The sequence below is a fragment of the Podarcis liolepis genome (genome assembly GCF_965112155.1).
Source record: "Podarcis liolepis genome assembly, chromosome: 9".
Classification (NCBI taxonomy): Eukaryota; Metazoa; Chordata; class Lepidosauria; order Squamata; family Lacertidae; genus Podarcis; species Podarcis liolepis.
Window position 1 is genome coordinate 76,612,612 of NC_139564.1, and position 23,365 is coordinate 76,635,976.

At 44.2% G+C, this 23,365-nt stretch overlaps 1 protein-coding gene and 1 long non-coding RNA gene across 7 annotated transcripts in view; one reads left to right on the forward strand and one right to left on the reverse strand.

The window, feature by feature from the left end:
* Nucleotides 1-23,365, reverse strand: part of LOC310686739 — a 64,467-nt gene that overhangs the window by 15,260 nt on the left and 25,842 nt on the right. For 2 of the 3 annotated variants that reach the window (XR_014516075.1, XR_014516076.1), the window contains one exon: nucleotides 4,336-4,470. This is a non-coding gene — a long non-coding RNA (uncharacterized lncRNA). Of the gene's footprint in view, nucleotides 1-4,335; nucleotides 4,471-11,130; nucleotides 11,461-23,365 lie in introns of those variants that run through there. The other variant, XR_014516077.1, reaches the window with a different exon arrangement.
* Nucleotides 12,229-23,365, forward strand: part of TMEM266 (transmembrane protein 266) — a 103,489-nt gene continuing 92,352 nt past the window's right edge. For 2 of the 4 annotated variants that reach the window (XM_083460735.1, XM_083460737.1), the window contains exon 1: nucleotides 12,297-12,593. The gene's annotated coding sequence lies outside the window, so the exon portion shown is untranslated. Of the gene's footprint in view, nucleotides 12,594-23,365 lie in introns of all 4 variants that reach the window. The other 2 variants (XM_083460742.1, XM_083460740.1) reach the window with 2 other exon arrangements.

The following is a 23,365-nucleotide window of genomic DNA, read 5'->3' on the forward strand; positions in this document are numbered from 1 at the left end:
ATTTACAGGTGTAGAGCAGTATACAAATTTAATAAATAATAATGATAACAATAATTTGGTGCTTGCCCTGAAGGTAGAGATTGCTAGCTATGTATCTTTGCATTAGGACAAGAACTCTAGATACAGAGAGTTGCTACAATTCTGTGCAGATGGACTACTCCTATTTCTAGACGAGTGCAGATATTTAGGCAGGGCAACAGAAACATGAAAGGAAGAAGCCAGAATTATATTTTTGCAGATCAAGCAAAGCAACAACAACTTAACTCCTAACTTAACAATAATGTATTTATTGGCATGTCTTTAATTTACACCTCTGTATATATTTGTCTCCTCAAACAGTTCATGGAGCTTGGAAATCAGAATTACGGTAATTTTCTACCTCTCATTTTATTTAAATATTTTCAAACTACTCAGTATTTCACCAAATAATAGTTTTCTGAAACCAAAGGCATATTTTTCTTGCATTTCTAGTAAACTGGACTAATTAGAGATAGATACCTATATTGATATGGGCTCTTATGCCCTCTTAGATATACCCCAGGCACTGCTATTATCATAGTAATGCAATACCTTCATGTAAATTAAAATGCCATTTATTATTATTATTATTAAGAAATCTACATCAAGGTGGATGTTAAACAAAAGCTACTAGAAGTAGCTCTACACATTTTTCTGTTATCTAAATGTTCCTAGAACATAAATACTTCCAACTTCCATTTTGAGACTACAATGCAACAAGCATCTCAATTTCTATCTTTAACAAAAGCAAGGAAATGGGGGGGGGGTGTAGCAGCTAAACCAGTGCCTCAGTTCTTCACTTGTACTGCCAGAGGAATGTTGGCCTGCCAAATAAATGGCATGATGAGAAGTAGCTGTGTCGTTCATAAATTGGGGTGGAGGTGGTTAAAAGATGAGAGGATCCCTCACATCAACTGAGTAACAGGTGCATTATTCTTCCGTGCTAATAATCCCTGAGAAGAACCTGTGCAATATGTTACTGGGGGGATGAGGGTAGAGACACTAAAAAGGTAAACATTTCTATCCCCTTAGGAAGAGCTCTCATCTTACGGAGTGCATCTTTTGTTTCTTCACTCCAACCTTGAAATAGAAAGAATTCTCGCCTTCAAGGTGTTTGCAGCCCAGTTTAACGGAATTCTTCATATGGCCCTGACAGAAGTGCTAAAGGCAAAGCTGCAGGCAAAGCGGGATAGACAGACTCCTTTGTCAGGATTTTGTCTGATCTGCCCTTAGAGCAAACCATATTTGGCCACTAATGAGGTCCAGTGCCGAGGGCCTTCTGGCAGTTCCCTCGCTGCGAGAAACCAAGTTACAGGGAACCAGGCAGAGGGCCTTTTCGGTAGTGGCACCCGCCCTGTGGAACACCCTCCCAACAGATGTCAAAGAGAAAAACAACTACCAGACTTTTAGAAGACATCTGAAGGCAACCCTGTTTAGGGAAGCTTTTAATGTTTAATAGATTATTGTATTTAAATATTCTGTTGGAAGCCACCCAGAGTGGCTGGGGAAACCCAGCCAGATGGGTGGGGTATAAATAATAATAATAATAATAATAATAATAATAATAATAATAATAATAATAGCTGGAGGTCAGGTGGTTTCCAACTATTAAGTCTTTAAAAAATGGTGCAGTCTTCTTAGATTAATTGTGGGAACAAAGGATGCAAGAATATATATTTATTCTAGTGCTGAAGTTGTGGTTCTTTGGAGATTTGGAATGGCTCCCCAAGTAGTTAGCAGCTAGTAACTTTTAACTGTTCATTCCATTTAGTTGCTGGAAGTTATCTGCTGTGCAGAACACACTGACTCTACCTTGTCTGTTATGGGCAATACACCTGTGCAAGGATCACTCTGTGTGAGGATCATTCTGCTTTGTTGATCATTGCCAGTGATCTTTTCAGCCCACCAAATGTGTAATGCTGCTGATGCAAAGCTCTCTCTAGGACAATTATCAATGCAACCTGTTTCTGTTAACATTCACTTTCAGCTACGATCCACTGGATGCCATAGTCACCACTGATGTGTTATGAATTACAGTGATAAAAACTTTAGATTGTATAAGTTAGTTGCTTCATGTTTTTATTGTATCCATTTTATTTATTTATTTATTTTTGCAGTTTTGTTTTCCATGGATGCTAGTCTAGTAACCATACCTACACAGAAAACCATCCCTGAGGCCTCGCTGGTGCCTGCAGGGAAGTGTATTGTTACAAGGAGATTACATTAACTGATTACAGTCAGGTTTTACTAGAGTGCCTTCCTCCTATAGATAGTTCTCTACCACACGTAAGCCATTTTTCTTTGTCAACGGATTGTTATCACTTCTCAAAACGAGTATTCAAAGAGTAGAAATGACAGCTGTAAAACCTGGAGATAATAGACCAGAGTAAAAACTACACAATTTAATAACCAGCTCTGTTCCTTTTTAACTCTTGAGGCACTGGCTTCTGTACAAAGAACACTTGTAGCTCTAACACTTGGAAGTCCCATTGGTAAGAGAATGGTAGTGCTGGTTTTGCCCTTTACAACACTGTAAAACAGTAATTGAACTCAAGCATTGTAATAGTTGCATTAATATAGCGTTCTAGTACTGGCTGTCAACACTCCTTGCAGGTGTTACTACCAGAGGTGGTAGTAATTTCTGTACATGGTACTATTCTCTTAACAACTTTAATATATCAGTCCCTCACAAACTATAAAGTATAATAAATAAGCATTCCAAATCTCTGCAAGTCAATAGATTGTATTCAGCTAAGTTTTACTCAGAGCAGACCCACTGAAATTAATGGACCCATGTCATGTCCATTAATTTCAGTGGGCCTGCTCTGAGTATGGCTAATATTGTATATATCCCTATATGCTCCTCCCCCTGAACCAGATTGCTTCAGAAACGCTCTTAAGAGTGGTTAACCAATTATTTGACCTAGAGTGTCCAGATGGAGCTGTTTCTGCATCGGGAGGATTTATGGCCTCTGATAAGTGAACAGACTCCAGACAACCCCAATGCTGCGTGTCTACAGAAGGATGAGCGAGCTCATGCCACTATCATCCTGGGTTTGGAGGACAGTCAACTTGTCAATGTGAGGGCGTTGCTGAAGCTAAGCAGAGGTAGCAAGCATTGAGAGACATTTATGTTAAGGCTACAACAGCAGCAAATACCACCTGCTAGCTATAAAGAAAATATTTGTGGAGCTGCAGGAACGAGACATTGCAAAGGTGTACGTCATACTGCCAACCCTAAATGAAAGTTGGGACAATTTTGTTATGAGCCTGGAGGCGATGCCTGAAGAAAATCTTTCCCTTGACAAAATGTGCTGGGCTATAGCTCATTGGCAGGGGACGTCCATTGCTTGCAAAAGGTTCCATTTTAAATCCCCTGCATCTCCAGGTTGGGCTAGGAAAGAAGTTTTCTGAAACTGCGAAAGAGTGACTTACCAAATGCCATATAGTGAATTCAAAGCAAAGACTTAAGCAGCAGCCTTCTTGATTCATGGCTCAGTCAGTCTCTTAGCCAAGCTGCATTTCAGGGTTAAACGCAATAGCCAAATCAAACAAGTTTGCATTTGTTACAGGGAAATTGGAAGGGGGATGAGAGACCCCCCCACACACACTCTGAGCCTTGTCTCTCCACTCTATGAGGCAAAGATGAAGAGCCTCCACGGCACATTACAAAATGTAGCAATTCATTGATAAATGTATCTATGTACAGGATCAATGGGAAAACTTTAGAAATTCATAAGAAATCACATCATTGTATCAATCTTCTCAGTTCCAATGGCATTTAGGACCCAGGGAAGTGAGGTATAAGGGGAGGGGTGAGAGAGCCAGCCATAATCCCCAAGATGTACAGTCAGGTCTGCAGGGCCTTCCCAAGGAGTCATGACTGGTGATATTCTGCCCTCAAAGTGTCAGACAGATAACCATCTCAATCCCAATGCCTACCCTCCCTAAAGTAGGATGAAGCCACAAGACAAAGGGGTGTATTTGACTAGTGTAACCCCCTGCAATGCAGATATCTCAGACAGAGTATCCATGACGGGTGGCCTTCCACCCTCTGCTTTAAAACCTCCAAGGAAGGAGAGCCCACTACCCCATGAGGGAGGTAATTCCACTGTCAAACAGCTTTTACTGTCAGAAAGTTCTTTCTGCTGTTTAGTCGGAATCTCCTTTCTTGTAAACTTGGAGCCACGGGTTCAAGTCCTACCCTCCAGAGCAGTGGGGGGGAAAGTTTGCTCTATCCTACATGTGACAGCCCTTAATATATTTGAAGATGGCTATTATATCTCCTCTCAATCTCCTCTTTTCCAGGCTACATACCCAGATCCTCATATTGCTTGGTTTCCAGTCCCTTGATCATCTTGGTTGCCTTACTCTGCACATATTCCAGTTTGTCAACATCCTTCTTTAACTGTGCTTCCCAGAATTGGACACGGTATTCCAGGTGTGGTCAGGCTAAGACAGAATAGAGTGCACTATTACTTCCCTTGATTTGGACACTGTTCATGCAGCCTGCAATAGCATTAGCTTGTTTTGCTGCCAAAAAGAACATCTGATACCCACACATGTACACCAGTAGTCTAGGAGGTTCTGTTAGTTACTGCACCAAAAACAAACAAATGTATTATGACATAAGGCTGAATAAGAGCTAAATTGTCTCTTTGAGATAGACATTTAAAACATATTCTTTTATTGAAATAATTTCAACTATAAAGAAATAAAGTGATACAAAGAAAAAAGGGGGAAGTGAGGGAGAAAAACTAAAGCAAACATGTGCATAAGAAAGGGGGGGAAATATACAAAATTGAAATGTAATCTACTCCCATAAATTCTTATATAAATTGATATAGTGTTATTATCCTAATAGATACATTGGCTAATAGTGTATTACATTCTGTTTAAACTCATTCCGAATGTTGTCATATTTATCCAAACAAAGTCTACATCTGTTAAGTAGTCTGTTCATAAATTGCATGTCTTGTCATACTGTTGGTCCATGAATTAATGTTGATCATAGCTATTCAGCAGTATCAGACTCTTGGTCACTATTAAGGCATGTAGAATCCATTTTCATGTCCCATTGTTAGGTATATAGCTCAAAAGAGGTATATACCGGTAGTTCAATAGGTATATAGTTCAAAAGAATATTCTCCACTGAAAATTGAACTTTTTTCTGCACAGTCCAGCACTTTCTCCCAAAACTTGGTGCGTATAGAACACTGTACAAACATATGTTTCAGGGGGGCATTGTCCTTGCCACATCTCCAATACAGAGCTATTGTATCTTAGCTAGTCCTTCAATCCTTAGCTTGTCTTCAGTGAGTTATCTCATTGTTCTAATATCTCAGGTGTCTCAGAAGCTGAGAGGGCTGCCAGCCCAAACACACTTCTTAGGCGTGCTGTAATTGAAGATTACATTGGGCCATTGGGCCATTGGGCCGCATCTGATATTTTCTTCCTTATCTATCAGTCATTACACCTGCTTCCATCTGATTTTTCCATACCATCTTTTTTTGCAATTTTTAGAGTAGGGTTTCCTTAGAAAGTAACAGATAGGTAGCCGTGTTGGTCTGCCATAGTCAAAATAAAAAAATTCCTTCCAGTAGCACTTTAAAGACCAACTAAGTTAGTTCTTGGTATGAGCTTTCGTGTATCTGAAGAAGTGTGCATGCACACGAAAGCTCATACCAAGAACTAACTTAGTTGGTCTTTAAGGTGCTACTGGAAGGAATTTTTTTATTTTGACTTAGAAAGTAAGTTTAGGATGTGAAAATGGATCAAATTTGTTTTTATTATTTTATATCCTTCTAATGTAGTTGTTTCCAGTTACCTGGGATTTCAAATATTTTTTCTGAGTATTGTCCAAGCAACCAAAGGTACTTATGCATATATTCCAGGGTTGCTCACGCTGGAAAATTGAGGCCAGCAGTAGCTTTCCAATATTTAATTTACTACATTAACAGTATATAAGCATAATTATCTAATTCTAAATTCAGAATTCTGAAACCACCTTCTTTAATTTCTAGCTGCATTCGCTGCAAGAATATCCTTGGTGTTGTTCAGCCCCAAGGGCATTTCCTAATGAGGGTGTTTATCTTTGGAAATATGATCCAGATATAAAAACTGAAATTCCTTTCAGGATATAAATGAATCTCGGAATAATATTAATTTTGAGAGCATTCACCCTTCCCCAAAGGGTAAGGTTCAATGACTCCCAACTATCAATATCTGAAGAAAACTCTTATTAATTACTTTCTATTAAGTGTGACTGTGTTATATATTTTCTGTGACTGTGTTATATCTTTTGGTATTAATATACCTAGATATTTAATAGATTCAGAACAAATCTGGAATTTTCACGGCCCTCTAGCAGCTACTGTGGCTCACTGACCAGAATTAAATTCTTGCAGTGCCTTGTCTGCCAGGAAGCATGGAATTAAACAGAATTATGCTCAAACAGTTTGTTGGGCTGCAGCGTAAGAAAAATAGTAGAACTTAGCTGTACTTTAGATAAGAAAAATACTAAAATATACAAAATAAGCACAAGTTCCTTTTCATCAGAATATAACACAAATTAACGTTGAGCAAAACACAAATTAATGTTGAACTGTGTATATTGGTCATTACTAAGGTTGACAGCAGATGATGAGCATCCTGGATACTCCTGTACCCTAAACACATTAACAGGCTAATTTCCCTCCTGAAAACCAGCTGCATTCAGTAGGGATGCATGAGTGCAACTGAGAACAGCTGTCCCATTATTTCTGAATGCCTGATTTCATACTGTAATCTGTAAATTAGTTGACAGATGCATAAAATCACATGTTCAGTACCTAGGGAACTCCCTAAAGATGTTCTAGAAGCATTATATATATACTATTTTTTAAATGCCCCATGTACATTAAATATAGCAAGGATAGCCATTGCTCCTAAATCTATGATGAAGATAGTGATATTTGTTCATATTAAGGAGCCATAGACCAGAGTTCTTGCAGTTTCACCTCACCAACAAAACTCTCCAATCTCCATCATTATCATTATTAAGGTCTCAAAGCAATTTATAAGTTTAAATTACAGAGATACCAAAAACAACAACAGTAAAACAGTAAAACCAGTGTTGATACACAGTATCAACCAACATTCAATAACAAGGAAAATATCATTTCCCACCCAATTAAAAGATGGACACAAAAAACAGGACAAAAATGAAACCACACTGAGATTCAAATGTCTAGGAGAACAATGACACCTTTGCATGGTGCTTAAAAATGGACAAAGCTCATGCCAGGCAAACATCATTGGAAAAGGCATTCCACAGCTGAGGGACAGCAACAGAAAAAGCCTGTTCTCTCACTGCAACCCATGAGACCTTTTTCAGAGGCGGCACGCGGAGAAAAGGCAGATGATGATTAAAAGGTCCAGGAAGGTTTGGACTGGGAAAGCCTATAATTGGGGTCCTGAGCTGTATAAAAAATTGTGTTTTATAGGTCAAAACCTGCACTGTGAACTGGACTTGGAAAACAACTGGCAACCAATACAGTGAGACCAGAATTAGTATTATAGGCTAATACATCCTGGTTCCAATCAGTGATCAGGCTGCTTCTCCAGAGGCAGCTCCATGTATCACATTGCAGTTATCTAACTACGGGTTACCAGAACATAGACAACTAAAACTGCTTATTCTCACCCAGATAAGAGTTGCAGTTGTGCCATTAGCTGAAGCTGAGGGAAGGCACCCTGTGCCCGAGAGCTAACTTGTGGCTCCATTGACTGGCAGTAACGTACCCAGAGGTAGCACACCTGATCCTTCAGGAAAAGTATGACCATATAAAGTTGCATCCCCCCTAATCCAGACTGAGTAACCACCATTTTAAAATGCCTAGTCACATATGGACTGAGCGTTAGGGTTTTTTGTTTGTTTTTTTGCTTTCATCCAGTTCATAACTACAGCCAAGCACCAGTTTAGCACATTCCTTCATCACATTACACTGGTACCTCGGGTTAAGTACTTAATTCGTTCTGGAGGTCTGTTCTTAACCTGAAACTGTTCTTAACCTAAAGCACCACTTTAGCTAATGGGGGCTCCCGCTGCCGCATGATTTCTGTTCTCACCCTGAAGCAAAGTTCTTAACCCGAGGTAATATTCTGGGTTAGCGGAGTCTGTAACCTGAAGCGTATGTAACCTGAAGTGTATGTAACCTGAGGTACCACTGTATTCAGTCAACCCGGTGCTCCTTCCACTCCCTACTATATACTTGTAAAGTTTTGATTATGGAACAACATATAACTGAATTAACTTATTCAAAAACTACTTCTAATCATAGGCAATACACACAAAGCAAAAACAGTTTAGAAATCTGAGATTGACGTGGTACTCAGAAATATATATACTGTATATCAAATTTTATGAGATTGTGACAATTTATCCCCACCCCTCTTTTTAATGTAATTTTGTATTGAGTTAGTTTTTTCTACTTAGTTTGGAGCTTACCCTGTGTAAATGGGTATTCTTTACTCCAATGGTGTAATCTTTCTCAGACAGCCACAAGGCAATCTGCTGAATCAACGTAATCTCTAAGCTGCACCATCTAATCTTGCAGCTGTTCTCTCTGCATGGTTATGCAATCTGCCCAGTGTGCATATATGAACAAACAGGCAACATTTTAGCATTTTAAAATGCAGCTCTTTTAAAGCTTCTGTCATTCCCCATGGTGTGCCAATATGCCCTATGTCAATTAATAATATGCTAGCCAGACTCTAAAACATGCATTTAAGTTGCACAAAACAACAGACATTGCTTTGTTAGAATCATGGAATTCTAGAGTTGGAAAGGACCGCGAGGGTAATGTAGTCCAACCGCCTGCAATGCAGGAATCTCAGCTAAAGTCTCCATGACAGATAACTTAACATCTGCTGAAAAATCTCCAAGAAAGGAGAGTCCACCACCTCCTGAATGTCGAACAGTCCTTACTGTCAGAAAGTTCTTCCTGAAGTTTAGTTGGAATCTCCTTTCTTGTAACTTGAATCCATTGGTTGAAGTCCTAGCTTCCAGAGCAGGAGAAAAAAGCCATTTAGGTATTTTAAGATGTATCTCCTCTTTTCCAGGCTAAACATACCCAGCTCCTCAAAAGGCTTGGTTTCCGGACCCTTTTCATCTTGGTTGCCCTGCTCTGCACACATTCCAGCTAGTCAATATCCTTCTTAAACTTGAGGTGCCCAGAAGCAGACACAGTACTCCTGCTGTGGTCTAACCAAGGCAGAATAGAGTGGGACTATTCCTTCCATACCCGGAAACTACAACTAATCCAGAATGCGGCAGCTAGACTGGTGACTGGAGCGGCCGCCAAGACCACATAACACTGGTCTTGAAAGACCTACACTGGCTCCCAGTACATTTTCAAGCACAATTCAAAGTGTTGGTGTTGACCTTTAAAGCCCTAAACGGCCTCGGCCCAGTATACCTGAAGGAGCGTCTCCACCCCCACCATTTTGCCTGGACGCTGAGGGCCTTGTGGTGGTTCCCTCATTGCGAGAAGCAAAGCTACAGGGAACCAGGCAGAGGGCCTTCTCGGTAGTGGCACCCGCCCTGTGGAATGCCCTCCCATCAGATGTCAAAGAGAACAACAACTACCTGACATTCAGAAGACATCTTAAAGCAGCCCTGTTCAAGGAAGTTTTTAATGTGTGACATCTTAGTGTATTTTTGGTCTTTGTGGAAGCCGCCCAGAGTGGCTGGGGAAACCCAGCCAGATGGGCGGGGTACAAATAATAAATTATTATTATTATTATTATTATTATTATTATTATTATTATTATTATTATTATCTTCAGGAGAAGAAAAGCCTAAGGAGCAATCCCTACATAAATGCGGAGTGCAATCCCTAAGATGGTTGGATAGCACCTTGTACACCTCATTCTGGCAACTCCCGCAGCCAAGCTGGTGCCAAATGTATTGCTCTGCTTTCTTTTGGACCACATCAGCCAGGCCGCATTGGGGGGCAGGGGATCTTCTTGTCTGGCCAGTCCAGGACCTCCATACACATTACCCAGGCTTGTGCTGCTAACACAGAAGAAACAATGTGGAAGGCAGCAGTTACAATTTACAGGTCTCTGCAGTCAAAGCGGCTGCTGTTATTCTCCAGTGGTTTAACTTCACCATTGTTTCTCGAGACAGACGGATACCAACAACAAATTACTTCCCTTGAATAGTTACAGATAGGTAGCCGTGTTGGTCTGCCATAGTCAAAACAAAAAAATTCCTTCCAGTAGCACCTTAAAGACCAACTAAGTTAGTTCTTGGTATGAGCTTTCGTGTGCATGCACACTTCTTCAGATACAAAGAAGAAGTGTGCTTGCACACGAAAGCTCATACCAAGAACTAACTTAGTTGGTCTTTAAGGTGCTACTGGAAGGAATTTTTTTGTTTTCCCTTGAATAGTATACTATACCATTGATGCTGTTGTTGCTGACTAGAATAAGAGTTTTTTATGCTGCTGCATCATACTGTTGACTCATGGCAAACCTTTGGTCTACTAAGACCCCTAGATCCTTTTCACATGTACTGCTGGCAAGCCAAGCGTCCCCCATCTTATATTTGTGTAGCTTGTTTTTCCTGCCTAAGTGCAGAACCATTCATTTGTCCCTACTGGAATTCATTTTGTTTGTTTGGAACCTGTTCTCCAATCTATTAAGGTCATTTTGAATCCCAATTCTGTCTTATGTGGCATTGGCTACCCCGCCCAATTTGGTGTCATCTGTAAACTGGATGAGCATCCCCTCAATTCCTTCATCCAAGTCATTGCAAACCTTCATTCTGAGCTCTGGCCCGTCTGACCTTCTCCCTACAACTGTTTGCTATTTGTATACACTCTTCCTTTCTGATTTCTCCTTTCTTCCATTTCTTATACATAGCCTTCTTACATCTCAGTTCCTCGCCTGCAGAGCCAGCAGCCCCTCACCCCTTTCTGAACACCCTCCCTTGTCTTGAGACACGCCAAAGAGAGGAGCTTCCTGATGCCTCCCCCCCCCCCCGGGGCCTGGGATGAGGGTGGCTCCAGCCTTAGCGGCCCAACAGAAACTGGCCAAAGGTGAGCGTGAGGCCGGCACCTTACTCACCTGGGGAGGCAGCAGCGGGCGCCACTGGGCCGGCATGGCAGAGTCTCCCCTTCAGCACCCGACCCTCAGCTCCCAGGCAGGCCTTGCATGCAGCAAGCACAGCACTGCCTGCCTGGCCTCCCACTTGTCCAGCCAGGGCTGGCGGACTGGCCGGCTGGGCTCCCTCGCTCGCTTCCTTCCTTCCTCCGAGGCCGCCTCGGCTCCTGGCACCCCCTGGCCAGCCCCAAGGGCACCCTTCGCCCGCAGAACTTGTAGCCAGGGCTGCTGCAACAGCCAGAGGCAAGAGGGCACCCGAGGAAGGAAGAGGGAGGGAGGCCAGGGTTGCCCGCAGCCCCCCGGCCATCCTTCAAGGCACCCCAGGGTGCCATGGCACACGGGGTGAAAACACTGGCTTATCCCACCATTCTCCGCCCCACTGGCTGGTGGCAATTAGCTTAGCTTGTTGCTAGGCTTTGAAATTTTACATTAGGACTTTGTAAGTAAACTTGCTGCTAAGAGCAACAACCTTCAATAAAAAGAGAATTTGAGTCAGCTGTGGGCAGCAGTGGCGTAGCGTGGGTTGTCAGCACCCGGGGCAAGGCAAGTAATTTGCGCCCCCTAACCCGTGGATTTGCGCCCCCTAACCCTAACCCCCAGATGTTGCGCCCGGTGCGGCCGCCCCCCCTGCACCCCCCACGCTATGCCACTGGTGGGCAGATTTTCTGACACCTGTTGACAACTGCAAATAGTCCTCGTTTCATTTAATTACTTATAAATATGACGTAAGGGCCCGTTTGGGATGGGAGGGTAAACATACAAATATTCCATGCCAGTTAAAAGAAAAGAAAGAAAGAAACAAAAACCCCACCCTGGTAGTGGGGCTTAAGTCCTGGTGGCACCAGTTTTGCTCTTTTATTCCTGTCGACAGCTTTTGTGCCGGGCGGGGGGGGGGGCGTCGTGGGTGGGACAGGGAGGAGCCTCCCGGCCTCTCTTCCCGCCTAAACCTGAGGCGAAGGCCAGCCCCGCCAATCCCCTTCCTGGCCCCGCCCCTTTCTCCTCAGCCTTACTATTACTACCGAGCCCTCCGCCCGCCGCCTCCACCACGTGACCCGCGGCGGGTTTGTTTCCAAGGCGACCGGCGGGCGGGAGGAAAAGAGGGATGAGAGAAGAGGAATGGCGGGGGGGGGGACGGGACTCCTTCCCTCCCTCCCTCCCGCCCCGCAGAAGGAAGCGCGGGCTCGTCGGCCGAGGGAAGGCGGCGGGGGCGGGCGGGAGTGTGGAGGAGAAGGGGCTGGCGCATGCGTGGTGGCGCTGGAACCCTGGACCTCGGAGGGAGAGGGCGCGCGCACGTGCGTGTGGCTCCGCGCTCGCTCGCTCTCGCGCCGCTTCGCCTGATCCTTCGGAGCTGCAGCTGCTCTTGCAGCAGCCGAGGCGAGCGGCTTCCCGTTAGGCTTCTCGGGCGGCAGCAGCGGCAGCAGCAGCAGGTACGTGGCTCCTTTGGGGCGGGGGGCTTCCTCCCCCCCCCCACCTCTCTGCCTCTCCCGGCCTCTGCAAAGGCGCACGTGCTCACCTGCTGCAATGGGAGGCGCTGGGGTCCCCGATCCCGATTGCACTCCCGAGCCCTGCAAAAGACAGCGGAGCATCCGCCCCCCCCCCGAATTGCGCCCGGGGTGCGTGTGTGTGCGCGCAGGAGGGAAGTCCTGGCCGAGCTGGGCAGTGGGCTTCCTGTGCCAAGGAGCCCGGCATCCCCCACTGCAGAGGAGGAGGAGGAAGGCGGCGGACGAACACCGTGCGAGTGTCATGGTGGCGGGGATATCCTGTCTGCGAAGGTGCAAGGCATCCCTTTTGTGAGGGACGGACATATTGCACATGAAGAGGTTGTATTAGGGGAGGAAGAGGGATGGGGACTGGCTTGTTAGGAGTGCCTGGGACTCCCTTCTACAAATTTTATTTTCTTAAAAACAGGCATTTCTCATGTGAGGATCTGCACCACAAGCCGGGGATTCCCTGTTGCCTCCCAAATGCAGTTCATACTTGACGTTGCTTTGTGGTGAGATGCTCAGCATCCTTCCCTTCAGTCCAAACTCATTCTTAAAGCTGCAGAGTTAAAAAGATTAGGGCAATGAATTGTCCCTTCCATCAGTTTATACATGAAAGGTGCATATTTCTGTGGCGGAGGACCGGTCATCATTTTATCCTGTTGCCACTGTGGTGGTGCTGAACTCCATGGGATTCTTTTAAGTGTTGCCACTGCAACACTTTCTCCATAAGAAGAAGAAGAAAAAAAGAATACCGTGTATGGTTTTCCCCAAGGGAGACTGTTTTCCTCAATCTTTCTTTCTCTGTACCAGATTGCAAATCTCACCTCAGCAGGGAACAGGAGGAGTGAATGCTTTGAGCCATTTATCTGCAAAAAGGTGATGAGGTACCCTTTGCCAAAGTGTGTTAGGAAGGCATTCCTCTCTGCCCATTGAATTTTTTTGTAGGTTCTATCTGGTTACCTACATACTTGAAATAGAAATATGAATTTACTACTTGTCAAGTTCATAGTGGCAAGGATTATGTGGCAAGGAAACAGTCCTTTGCTTTGTCACTGTAAAACAGTGTGCATGTCAGGGTGGGTCTAGTGAGAAGTTCATGAATTTTCCTATGGAAGTGTATGTAGGACAAATCCTATTGATGTAGTACTTTTTTGGAATTCATTCATGGGTGTAGCCAGGATTTTTGTTAGGGGGGCAGAACCTTAGTAAAGTATTTTTATTGATTTAATTGATGGGGGCAGCTGCCCCCCTGCCCCCCCTGGCTATGCCCATGAATTCATTGTGGGTTTTTGTATACAAGCTTGGCTGGCCTTTTGGGAAGGCTTGAGGGAATCCTTTGTATTTAAGAGAGGTGACTTTTGATGACTTGTTAAATGAGTGGTACCGTACTTGAAAGTCAACTGCTATGATCCTAGTGATTTTTTTCCTACAGTAAGGGTAGTGGGAAGAGGTAAAACAACAGAATTCTATATGACAGGGAAACAGATTGTTTTGGAGGTCTCCACCTTGGGCTTAACTATAGTTGGTAATTCAGTTATTTCCTAAAACTGTGTTTTACATGAAACTAAGAGGAGAGCTTTCCTTAATGTCTGACTCTAAAATAAGACATTTTGAGTTACTTCATGTTGAAAGCTCTTCTTTTTAAAAAGGTGCATGACTAAGGGCATTTCTGCACAGCAACGGGCTGTTTAGTGCAATAACTATGCTTTGCTGTGCACTTGTTGCACATGGATTTGGGTTGCAGAGCCTCTCAGAGTGAATGGTAGCATACCTCTTTATTTTCATTTGCCTCTTTTTACTTTTTCTGAGTGGCCTTGACATGCTTTTCTTTTGCATTGAGAATTAATTTGCAACAATACATTGGCCTTCATTAATAAAGATTGCTCACTGACTTTCAAAGACCTAATTTAATGATATATTGGTTCCTTGGTATTTGGGTAGCAGTCTGATTTATGTGTCCTTAACCACACTAGTTTATGTAATATAGGCCGAATTTGGGGGGGGAAACACAACACCAACCAAACGAAAGCTAAACTTGACAAAGGACCAAGTTGGAGCGCATCAGAAGGTAGACTTTGTGCAACTCTTCTTCATTTTGTCCTGCTTCTCTTTATGTGAACACAGTATTGCTTTTGATTCTGCAGTGCTGGCCCTTGCACATCCTGGCTGTATTTTTTTTTTAGCTTAGGTTTGCTGGTATGCAGAACTAATGTACCTGCATGTCTGCCTGCAGACACACACATGTACCAAAGGGTGGCTTGGGCCATGGGTCTGGCAAGTTATTTGCTTTGATCAAGTACCCAACTGAAATACAACTCTAGATCTGTGACTCTTGGAACACTTAATTACATATTGATCTTGTCAGCAGATTTCATTTATCATGCAGTAACTTGTCTTTTAAATTTTACTGTTACCTACCATCAACAATGTAAGTTATCACTTGGGCAAATATCTGCTGATTAGCTAGCAAATAAATGCCATTTTGATTGTGAGACTGTAGGTCTAAATTGCTTTTACCTAGATTAAAATGCAATAGTGACCTCCTAATTAGCAATCTCTTCACATGAGAAAAATACTCCCATGAGGCATTTGCTTCTTCCTATATTACATTAGTTAATGTGACTTTACCCAAAGTCATACACCCCCCCCCAAAGCTCTAGAACTGCCACCTTGGTAACAGCGTTGTTTCATTTTTATCGGAGCAGCTGATGAAGGTAAATGCTTTGCCACGTGAAAACACACAAGTAACCTCTGTTAATCACAGTAGCATAAGTATTATTTTAGAGATTAACCAAATCCTAAAAGGGATCCAAAGGAAGTGTGAAGTGTTTGTTGCTTTTATAACTGTGTGAGCGTAAACCTAAGAGCAGGAGATACCTGCCTGCAGAAGTGCACACACCTCTCTCTTACAGAGTTGTGTGTGGGATGAGCTGGAAAACCCTAGCAGTGAGCTTGCTTCTGGTCTCAAATCATAGAGGAGGGCTGCAGTATCCAGTGGCTTAGCAGCTGCCCTTCCCAAGATCAAAATAAGTGATCAGTTCACTTGGGTGGGGCTCACCACCAGTGCCCCCCTGCTGCCCCATGCCTCTTAGCACTCCCCTAGGTAATCCCACAGCACCCTTTGGTAGCTAGGGCTATATACCTTAAATCATATGGTAGTCATTTTCTAGAGGTGTAAGTTTAGTTGTCTACTTTTCTAAATAACTGTCCAAAATCTGCAGTGGTTTTTTACCTAAATGCAAAGGTCTTATGTAAGGTAAATGATGGTGTCGGAGAATACCTCTGACTTCTCTGCCCTTCTCTGCCCTATTCTATTGCTATGGCACCTTCCTGTTGGCTGTCTCTTGTGGCTTCTGAAAAAGTTCCCCCCTCCATGTTAATATAACAAAGGCTAATATAGTTGTGCAAGTGTGATGTGAAATCTTTTCTGCCTTAAACATTATCAGAAATCAGTTGGCACTTTTATTTCCAGAAAATGATTCTAGATTCAGGTAGGTAGTCGTGTTGGTCTGACGCAGTCAAAATAAATTTTAAAAATTAAAAAAATTGTCCAGTAGCACCTTAGAGACAAACTTAGTTGGTCTCTAAGGTGCTACTGGACAGTTTTTCCCCTGTTTTTTTATTTATCCAGAAAATGATTCAGTTACAGATAGGTAGCCGTGTTGGTCTGCCATAGTCAAAATAAAAAAATTCCTTCCAGTAGCACCTTAAAGACCATCTAAGTTAGTTCTTGGTATGAGCTTTCGTGTGCATGTGTATCTGAAGAAGTGTGCATGCACACGAAAGCTCATACCAAGAACTAACTTAGTTGGTCTTTAAGGTGCTACTGGAAGGAATTTTTTTATCCAGAAAATGATGTTGTTGAAAGTGATGTAATAGGAACTATCATTTCCTCTTCCCTTCTCTCTCTCCTTCCCTGCTCCAGCTTCCTTTTATGTGTCTCTAGAGCGGGGAGGAGCTCCTGTGACCTGGTACTAGTTGCTAGTGATACCTAGCAATGCTGTACACAGGGGTCCGAGTATGCCCCTTTCAGAAATGGTGCCAGGCTCTGTCTTGCGCTGGCACACAGAAGGAGTGTTGCAGGCAGGAGGGGAGGGTTTGCGAGAAGCAGACACCCTGATTGTTTTTTAAATGGAGGAACAAAGTCAGTGATGAAACAGACCCTTGCCAGGCAGTGCATACATTAGGGCAGTGTTTCCCAACCGGTGTTCCGCGGCACACGAGTGTGCCGTGAGACGTTGCCTCGTGTGCCGCGAGATGCCTGGAGGGAGGCGGGTGAGTCGGGCGGCGAGAGGCGGGGCGGCGGCGGCGAGGAGAGGCCGCGCCTCCTGCTGCTGCCTGGCGCTCCTCCTCGCAGCCGGCAGCGCTGCCTGGGCGCCTCCGCGCGACTCTGCCTCGCTGGGTTTGGTCTCCCAGCAGAGACGGGTCACACGCGCCCCTCCCTCCCTCCCTCAGCCTGCGCGGAGGGAGAGCCAGAGAGAGGCAGCGCTCCTGCGCGGCGGGAGAGGGAGCAGCCGGAGCGATGCCCCAAACGAACGCATGGGGCCGGAGGGGAAATCCTCTCCGAGGCGGATTGAGCGCAGCTGAGAGAAGCCTTTCGAGGAGCTGCCGTGTCCCCTGGAAACCCCCTTCCCAGCTCTGCCTCAGCCGCCGCCGTCTCAGTTGCCGCCGTCCCTCAGTCCCTCGCTCTGCTGCCTCCTCCCACCCCCAAAGCTTGGAGGTTCCCCAGCAAGGGGGAGGGAAAAAACTTTCACTTTTGTGCGTCCCTCCCGGCGTGACGCTGCGCGCTGACGTCACGGGGCGGGGCTTTAATGGTGGTGTGCCGCGAGATTTTTTTTCAGTAAACAGGTGTGCCGTTGCCCAAAAACGTTTGGGAAACACTGCATTAGGGGCCTGCTTTGTCTCTGGGGAGCAGGAAGTGAGAAATCCAAACCTCAGTGATACTAAAACAGTCATTGACTGTGAAACTCAGTGAATAGTTGTTGAAATCTGTAGGTGATTAATTTCCCCGCAAAACTAGTTTCAGCCATGGTTATTGGTGGTGTTAAGGTACTGCATAAGTTTGAAGAGTGAAGTAGCCATAGTGCTTAGCAGGCTCCCACATTTTAAAACTACAACAATCCTGAGAGACAAAAAAGGCAGGCTCATCTTTGTTAGGGGGAACACTAGATGGCAAAACTAAATTGACAATTGGCCCCAAACTCAAAACAGTTAGATTTTATCCAGAAAAGACTAAATAAACTCATCTCCTGGGGAAACCATTCTAGGAGGTGACTTCAACCTAAACACCAGAGATACCTCTCCAAGACATTCACCCCCAAATCCTCTGGACAACCTTTCTCTGAAGGAAGCCAAAAAAAGGGCAGCAGAGACTCCTGTAGACTACAGAGGTACCTCGGGTTACAGACTCTGCTAACCCAGAAGTAGTACCTCGGGCTAAGAACCTTGCTTCAGGATGAGAACAGAAATTGTGTGGCGGCGGCGGAGCGGGAGGCCACATTAGCTAAAGTGGTGCTTCAGGTTAAGAACAGTTTCAGGTTAAGAACAGACCTCCGGGACAATTGAAGTACGTAACCAGAGATACCACTGTACTAAAAATGCTGAAAAACGAAGGCCTGTATGAAACATGGGGTGACAAAACCCCAGGCAACACCAGTCTCACATTCCTGTCTGGATGCCATGGCACAAGGTCTGGGCAGGACTGACCATGCCAACCCTAACTGCAGAGGAACAAGAATTATGGACAGCCCTATTACCCCAGAGGAAAAAGAGACTGTCCTCAAAAATGTAGAACCACACAAAGCCCTGGGCCCAGATGGCTTTACAGCAGAATTCTGCAAGAAATTCAAAGACACCCTGATTCCCTTTATGACACGCCTGTTCAACGACCTCATAAAAGGACCCCCATGCCTCCTTCAAAATAGTCTCTATCCCAAAGCCATTCAAAGACAGCACAGCCTCAAAATAGAATCACACCGCCCAATTTTGCTGATAAATCAAGACTACAAAATATTCACATCAATTCTGGCCAACCGTATAAAATGTTTCTCACACAAACTTAATAGCCTTGGACCAGGCTGGCTTTGTCCCCAGTTGGAGTATAACAGACCCCATTAGGAAACTACTGAATTTGACTGAACACAGCAAAACAACCAGGTATTTCCATTCCAAACAATCAAAGGCCTTAAGGATATACACAAGGTAGTCAGTGGGGATCTGGTTGTTTTGCTGTGTTCAATCAAATTCTAATAGTACTAGGCAGTTTTTGAAATTAGCCAGGTGCCGGGCGCATTTTGCACCTGACTATCAGCCACTTGCTACCACTTTGCACATCTACTCTGCAAAAGAATGAAAGTTCATCACCCACCTTCTTTCTCCCTGCCCCACCTCACAATGCCTATGACGCCAGTGGCTCACACCGAATGTAACTGACATGTAGAAAGGACTCTGAATTGAAACAGAGACATTGTATGTGCCCTTGTGAAAATGCTTTAATAAAAACTATATATATTTTTTGAAGCGTGTGTATGGAAGCAATTCAACTTATACATTTGATCAACTTTTAACTGGAGGGTGGGATATCTGCTCACCTTCCCAAAGTGGGAATTTGCCCGTTTCCATCCTTTGTTGATGTTGTGCTGCTGTGATCTGATCAGATTAAAACAGTAATCTTTCACGGGCGCTCTCTCCCTCCCCCCACTTTTTGCATGGGTGAAATGACATTTCACAAAGTGTTTGCTCAAGATGGTTGCAACATTCCTACTGGGAAAGGATGACTATAGGAACTTGCTAGGGATGAAAGTAACAGCAGGTGAATATATGCATGTAGTCCTTCACATCTTCTGAATTAAAATTTGGGCTCACGTGCTACAAAAACTGCACCCTTAAAGTTTGATTAAATCATGACTAAAAAGTATATCCAGATTTTAAGATGTAGATCATGGACAGAAATGCATTCCCAATTTTTAAACGTCATAAAATTTGTATCCACTCTCCCAGCACAGAGCTGAAATATATATTTCATATTCTTAAGTGGTGACACATGAGACTTAAGCCACTGGGCTCCTGGGTTTCCCCCTCTGCTTTGACCTTGGCCAGTTTAAGGGCCAGTGAATCCATTGCCATAATTCACAAACAGGCCTGTTAGTATTAAAGGCCAACTAAAGTCCCCGTAGCCATTTGTTGAAAAGCCATGCCATCATTAATAATAATAATAATAATAATAATATTTTTAATGTATACCCCGCCCTCCCCAGCCAAGGCTGGGCTCAGGGCGGCTAACAAGCAAAAATAAAAACAAGTTGAATGAATACAACTTAAAAACAAAATTAAAATACAACATTAAAATATTGAAACATTAAAATATTAAAATGTAGCCTCATTGCAGGAGGAGAAGGGAAAAGAAAAAAGAAAGGGGGGGAGGGAATCAAATTGACTCCAAGTCAAAGGCCAGGTGAAACAACTCTGTCTTACAGGCCCTCCGGAAAGAAATCAGATCCTGCAGGGCCCTGGTCTCGTGAGGCAGAGCGTTCCACCAGGCCGGAGCCAGTGTTGAAAAAGCCCTGGCTCTGGTTGAGGCTAATCTAACTTCCTTAGGGCCCGGGACCTCTAGGGTGTTGCTATTTATGGACCTTAGGTCCTCCGTGGGGCATACCGGGAGAGGCGGTCCCGTAGGTACGAGGGTCCTAGGCCATGAAGGGCTTTAAAGGTCAAAACCAGCACTTTAAATCTGGCCCTGTACTCCACCGGGAGCCGGTGCAGTTTGAAAAGCACTGGGTGAATATGCTCCCATGGCAGAGACCCCGTGAGGAGCCTCGCTGCAGCATTCTGCACCCACTGGAGTTTCTGGGACAGCTTCAAGGGCAGCCCCGCGTAGAGCGAATTACAGTAGTCAAGCCTGGAGGTGACCTCCATGGATCACTGTGGCCAGGTCAGGGCGGGAAAGGTAAGGGACCAATTGCTTGATGTGGCGAAGGTGGAAAAATGTCGCCTTGGCTGTTGCTGTAACCTGCGCCTCCATGGAAAGGGAGGCGTCAAGGATTACACCCAAACTCTTAACGGAAGGCAATGGCACTAATTGGGCCCCCGCAAGAGAATGGAGTTGGTCCCTCATCCCCATGCCATCCCGACCCTGTCATAGGACCTCTGTCTTCGAAGGATTTAGTTTCAATCGGCTCCCACGAAACCATCCAGCCACCAAGCTTCCAAGCATCTGGTCAGTGTGTCCGGGGCCGAGTCGGTGTGGCCATCCATCAGCAGATAGAGCTGAGTGTCATCAGCATATTGGTGACAGCCCAGCCCAAAGCTCTGGACAATCTGGGCAAGGGGGTGCATAAAGATGTTAAAAAGCATCGGGAGAGGATTTTGCCCTGTGACACTCCACACACCAAGGAGTGGCTCGACGACATTTCCCTCCCTAGTGCCACCCTCTGTCCCCGACCAGAGATAAAAGAGCACAGCCATTTATGGGCTATGCCCTGTATCCCCGCGTTGGCGAGGCGGTGGTCCAGAAGATCATGATCGACCATGTCAAAGGCTGCTGATAAATCTAAAAGGATCAGCAGTCCTGACCCGCCTCGATCCAGTTGTCTACAGAGATCATCTGTTAGGGCAACCAGAGCCGTCTCGGTCCCGAAACCAGGACGGAAACCAGACTGAAATGGATCTAAAGCCGATGTTTCCTCCAGAAACCTACCAAGCTGTTCAGCAACTGCTCTCTCAATTACCTTACCCAGATATGGGAGATTTGAAACTGGGCAGTAATTGGCTAGATCTAAAGGATCTAGTGAAGTTTTCTTTAAGAGCGGACACACCACTGCTTCCTTCAGTTCCCCTGGGAATGTCCCCGTGCCAAGGGACAAATTGATAATTTCAACCAGGGGGGTCTGCGCGACATCTGGACACAATTAATTAAGCAATTAATGATGCTTGGGGAATGTACCTGTATTGTAACTCATCTCCCATTAAATCTCTCATGACTAGTATGTGATACATAATGTATGTATTTCCAACCTGACTTTTTAAAAAAATGGAAATCTTCAAGGGGTTGTGCAGTTTCTGCTTAATATTTTACATGATCCTTAGCTGCTGTTGTCATGTGGGAAAACAAATTGAACCCTAGCTGATTTATTTTTATAAGATATTTTAAAATAGAAATCTACAGCATTAAAGTTATGGTCTTAATTGTGATCCTATTGTAAAATATGGGGGAAATGGTGTCAAAGGGTCACTCAAGAGCCTCTGACCTGCGCCCTTGGGCAGAAGAAACGCTCCAGATACACTGGAGGGCGGCTCTAGACCCTGTTCTTCATGACAAAAAGCTGGAACTTTGAAGAGGAAAACCAATAAATGCCTCTGAGTACATGCAGAGTGCTTTTCCTTTTTCATTTAATAGCCAGAACATAGAGCTTCACTCCTGGGATGTGGGCGCAGGGGTTTCCTCTGGCTTCAGAAATTTTGCAGATAATGCGTTTTTATGATAGAGAGAGATTGAACTAGGATTGCCCTTGCTAGCTGTGGAAATGGCAGCAGCACCTCGGTGGAAGGGACACGAATGTAATATTATACAGGCAACGCCCCATTTACTCAGGGGTTATGTTCTAAGGTACTGTGCGTTTAAGTGAAATCACATATATCTGAAACACCATTGAAAAAGCCTGCAAACATAGCTTTAGTCACCTATCTAGACTTTCTTGTACTGTGTGTGCCCATTTTCAGACTTTTCTGCCAACTAGAGGTGTATTGGATTATATGTGCCCCAAATGTGAGCTTTCTACCTGCCAATCAGTTTCTTCGCCCAAGCCAAAGTGATGGTTTTGACACATAAAGCCTTAAACAGCTTAGGACTGCAATCGGCGCTTCTTTTCTGGGGGGACACAGTGTTACACATACCCCTAAACATTTTGTGAATCTTTGTACTTTTGTCCATTTACTGTATTTATTTCCCCCAATTTGAACTATAAAATGCTGGTTTTCTTGAGTCAAAATGAGTGTATCCCTAAACATTTTTTAAGAAAAAAAGCACTGACTACAATACCTCAAAGACTGTCTCTCCCCATGTGAACCGACTTGGACCCTGTGATAATCACCGGAGGCCTTTATTTGTGTGCCGCCTCCTGGAGGGTGTCTGGAGGGTGGCAACATGAGAATGGGCCTGTTTGTGGAGTGCTCACCCCAGAGAGTCTTGCCTGGCGCCTTCATTATACATCTTTAGGCACCAGGTGAAAACATTCCTCTTCAACCAGGCCTTTGGCAGATTGACATTCTATGTCCTTTTAGATGTGTTTGTGGGGTGTGGGTTTGTTTTGCTCTTGTTTTCATTTTGTAATTTTATGCTGTGGACCATCTTGAGAACTTCGGATGTAGGGTGGTATATAAATTTAATAAATAATAAAAAACAATACCTAGTGTGTCAGCAATGTAGTCATTTTGATGTGCATTTCACAGGCTCATTATTATTATACATTTACGTATACCCCACCTTTTCCCCTGATGGAACTCAAAACAGCTTACAGATAAAAATAAGAATCATTAAAAACATTGAGAAAACAAATAACAGTTAAACAATAGAATTAATAGAACTATATACACATGTAAAATAGGTTTAGAACGTACAAATAATTACAATAAAAACAGCATGGCACCAGCCTTCCAGCAAGAATGAAACAAGAATGTCTTCACTTGCCTGTGGAAGGAGAACAAGAGGGAGCCAGTCT